General features: G+C 36.8%; 1 non-coding gene across 1 annotated transcript; it reads right to left on the reverse strand.

Moving 5' to 3' along the window:
• Positions 1-3,473: 3,473 nt before the first annotated feature.
• Positions 3,474-3,580, reverse strand: LOC121225971 (small nucleolar RNA R71). The gene has a single exon (XR_005923873.1). It is a non-coding gene; the product is annotated as a small nucleolar RNA R71 (small nucleolar RNA).
• Between the last annotated feature and the right edge of the window lie 1,183 nt (positions 3,581-4,763).

A 4,763-nucleotide genomic window follows, 5' to 3' on the forward strand; every position in this document is an offset into this window, starting at 1 on the left:
TTGCCAGCTCATGAAAGATCGAGAGATCCTACTAGGGTAACGACTAGTTGATTGAGCAAGAAACTCGAAGCTACAGTTCTTTATGACTACCAAAGCGAGCTAATCATCCGTACTCAAATTTAATTCAGTTTCAATAGCAAATTTCCCAAATTTTTTCCATTTATATTATTTTATTCTTTATTTATAAAAATATTAAAAAAATCTTTCTTTATGTTTAGTCGTAATATAATTTATTTAAAGTACTAATTAGCTCTATTTATGCTTAGGTTAGGATTAATTTAGTGTTAGCCTCCTTTGGGTACAATCCTTGGAGTACTCACCTACTTCGTTGTAACCATATTACAACCTGACCCGTATTCTTACGGACACCATCTATTTGATGTATTTTGTGTAGGATTTTTACTCTGGACGTTGGTATGTCTGGAGGCAGTCACCCACTTGTGGGGTTTCTCGTACTGGTAGCCCTAACTGTATACCTCTCACTTGAGATCAAGGCATACTTACTATATTTGTTTCAGGGTGGACTCTATTGGATGTCGTAGCCTAACTATGGTCTTATACCTTTCTTACCTCTTTCTCTCGTCCTAGCGAACTTATCCGTGTTTGTTGTCTCGATGAACTTCATCTTTGTTCTCTGTTTACTATCCCTGCAAACTTTTCCTTTGTTCTGTGTTTACTATCTCGATAGACTTTCTATGTATGGATGCCATGGAATCTTTCATCCATGGTTTTACATCGTTTCGCCATCTTGTCATATTACGCTTTGCATAGAGTCTTACGTCAATGGTTTTAATCATCATACATGGTTGTCATATCGTCTTTCATCTATGGTCTTACACCGTATACCTTATACCATTTACCTTGCTGCCATAGCATCTTCCATCTATGGTCTTACACCCTCATCATTTTCATGTACCATGCTTCCATGACATCTTTCATCCATGGTCTTACACTGCGTACCTCTACCAGACTGTCATAGCCTCTTTCATCTATGGTCTTATGTCATATATCGTCATCATGGTGTTGCCTAACATTGATGCTCAAACACGGCAGTGTTCCATCCACAAAGTTCGAAGCTGCGGTCGAGGTGATAACTAATGGGTTCACTCTCTATTCCCATCCTATCTTCTTTTAGCCCCTTAAGGTTTCCCACATTAATGCAACACATGCTTATATTATCATGCTTCATGCTTAGGAAACCATGGCCTACTTAAACAGCATAAATCAAAATAGTGAATTTAGAGTTTGAAACTCACCTGAACCATCATCGTTTCCTCAACTTGAGCTTCTTCAAACACCGGATTTCCATTCTCTCAGCAACAATGGTTTTTTGTAATTTGGTGTAGAAAATTAATTTAAAATACAAGCATTTTCATTATATTTTAGTTCAATTTTCAAAGTTTTATTTACATTCAATAAAATGTGCAAATTGAGTCTTTTATTAACGTTGGGGGCCGAATAAGGCCTAAGGGTGAGCTAACACACTTCGTGAGTGTGCAGGAGACCATTAAAAGGTACACTAAACAGATATCGATCGTTATATCACAACACGGATGACTCGATGTCACAACATAGGGAGCAGAATGGAGAAAATGCAAGACTGTCTTTGATTTCGTGGCACAGACTGAGGATGTCACGACATACCCATGAAGATAGCTGCAGAGGAGTATACTGGTTGGTTTTTCGTGACATAGGTCCTGATGTGTCGCGACGTCAACTCTGTGACGGAAACAACACATGAAGCATGGGCATTTTGGTATACAGAATTAAACTTTAAGCTTGGGAATGTCAGCTTACCTAGAGTTAAGGACGATGGCCACCTGAAAGCTAAAAATAGGCTCATTTGTCACTTGTTATGGACCTCATTCCATTAGCCCAGGTTCTCTCTTGTAAATTTAGTTTAAATTTCTTTCTTTCTTAGGGTTTTAGATTTATTTCAATTGTTCTTGTTCATTTCAAGAGATCTAAATTGTGAAAATATCCAAACACTGTGGATTCATGTTTAATTTGAATACAATCAGGCTCTTTGATTTACTCTATCTTGTCGATTTAATTAGCATGCTTTCTCTTTACATCGGTTATATATTGTCTATGGAAGCCATGAGGAACTAATCCTTCTATAGGGGATTGGCGAGTGGAGGTATGATCCGCTAACTATTTTGTAAGGTTCTTCAGTGGACCAACTGTTTGGGAAAGGAAGAACGTGAAATAAACCCTAGGCCTGACAACCCCAGGAAGTCAACAAGGTGGGAATTAACCCAAAATTGGTATTGCCTATCTGTCAACACCTTAATCCCAAGCCAGTCTAAATTGTGAGGTCAGAAGACAAGTAGTTCTTACTTACTCATTATTTTAGTAGGAGATCGGAATATCCTACTAAGGTAGTTGCTAGTTGATTGACGAGGAACCCAAAATGACAATTGACGGAGATTACCGAAGTAATCTAATCACCCAAAATCAGATTTGATTTATTTTCCCTTTTTAATATCTTGAATTTTATCTTTTTATGTTTTATTTTATTTTATTACTATCATTATAAAACCTTAAAAATCCTTTATTTCATATTTTTGTACTATAATTGATTTAAAAATATTAATTTGATCTTTTAGTGTTTAGGTTATAATTGATATAGTACTCACCTCCTTCGTTGTAAAATTATATTACAACTCGATGCGTATACTTGCGAATACCGCCTTATCTTTCTATATTTTATTGCAATATTCACACTCTGGACATTAGTACGTCTGGAGGCAGTCGAATTGTTGATGTCATTGCTGGGGGAGGCAATGACACTAGGTTAGTTTTAGTTTTTGCACGTAAAAAAACAATTGGGAAATTTCTTAGTTATAGATACAATTTTATTTATTGTTACTAATCTCTTCTTTCTGAGTTAGTGTATGACTCGTAGTAGGGGCACACCTATTGTAACAGCCACAGATCTAGAGATAATAATTAGAAGAAATCGCCATCAGCAATAGAAGATGCAAGATCTACCACTACTTACTACAGGTAAGCTACCACGAGAAAATCCACTATTTAGTGACATTGACGATAACATTTTAGGAAATCCACCAGCACCACAGTTACCCACAAACGGACATATGGCTTGAAATGAGAGAACTGCAAGTGATTATGCCTTACCAAGCCTGGAGATGGTTCAGGAAAGTATAGCAAGGTCAATGATTACAACTAGTAATTTCGAGATAAAATTGACAATGATTCAGAATAATCTGCAGTTTAGGGGCACTATGACAGATGACCCTAATCAGCATTTAAAATGGTTTCTCCAATGCTGTGACACTTTTAAGTATATTGGGGTAACTGATACCACTATTCATCTTCGGTTGTTCCCATTTTCTGTAATTGATAACGCCTTTTCTTGGCTAGACTCGCAGGCACCATGGTCTATCACGACATAGGATGAACTAGCTGGAAAGTTCATACAAAAGTTCTTTCTGATTAGTAAAGTTGTTCCACTAAGAAGAGAGATTGTTGTTTTAAGATAGATAGAGGGATAAAGTTTCTATGAGGCGTGGAAAGATTTCAAAATGTTGATTTAAAAATGCCTGCACCATAGATTTCCTAAGTGGATGTGACTGCAGGTATTTTATAATGGGTTGGATGCAAATGCACGAGCAGAATTAGATGATCAACTAAAGGAGCCCTTTTGAACAGAACGTATGAGGATGCATATGAAATCATTCAGAACATGACATTAAACTCCTGTCAGTGGCCAATTGTATGATTTACATATGGTCATAAACCTGCCACAGTAAAAGCTATCCAAAAAGATGACAAGTATCAATAGTTAGTGGATAGAATCAATCGTACCGAATCTGCTTCTACGTCATCTATGCATGGGGGAGACAAACCACTCTTTCACTATATCAAAAATCTTGCCGATGATGTAAATTACATTAGGAATATGGATGGAAACCCTTATTCGAATACATATAGTCTCGGCTGGAGAGATAACCCGAATTTGAGATGGGGAGGGAGTCAATGAGTAGGTAATAATTCAATCAGGCTAAAAAAACTAATTATCAACCTCCTTATTTGCAGAAACCCTAGGATAGGGCCAACCCAAATGACCATATTGTATGTGGTCAACGTCTGGATATAATTGTAGGAGAGACGCAGTCAATGAGAACGGATGCCAAGCAGGTGTAGTCTGAGTGCACGAATTCAACAAAAACATTGAATAAACTCAATGGTAAAATGAGCCCATAGATGAGCACGATGGGTGATATCAAAAGACAAATTGGCACAGGTATTCCCAGCAACACGGAAGATAATCCACGAAGAGAAGGTAAGGAGTACGTGAAAGCAATTGCGCTCCGATCGAGCAAAGTACTAAGTAGCCCAGAAGTCACTATTCTAGAGACAATTGTGGAGAATAATGATGATACTCAAGAGGTATTCGTAGAACCATAACAGGAGCCAGAATCAAAGGAAGTAATCACACAGGAAGCAGAGATAGATAATGAAATAACTAAAGATTTTGTCAATGCAAAAATCTCATTCCCTTCAAGACTAGAGGAAAAATAAAAGCGGGATGAGTATGAAGTTGTAAGTTTCCTAAACATGTTTAAAACATTAAATGTTATCCTACCTTTAATTTATTTTATTGAAAAGGTTCCCAAGTACTCTAAGTTTTTAAAGGAGATAATGGATAGGCGTAAGAAAATTAAGGTAATAAAACATGTTAATTTAAATGCTTCCTGTAGCGTGATTATTTCAAGACAGGTACCTCAGAAATTTAA

The sequence above is a fragment of the Gossypium hirsutum genome, chromosome D13 (assembly GCF_007990345.1).
Source record: "Gossypium hirsutum isolate 1008001.06 chromosome D13, Gossypium_hirsutum_v2.1, whole genome shotgun sequence".
In the NCBI taxonomy this organism is placed as follows: domain Eukaryota; kingdom Viridiplantae; phylum Streptophyta; class Magnoliopsida; order Malvales; family Malvaceae; genus Gossypium; species Gossypium hirsutum.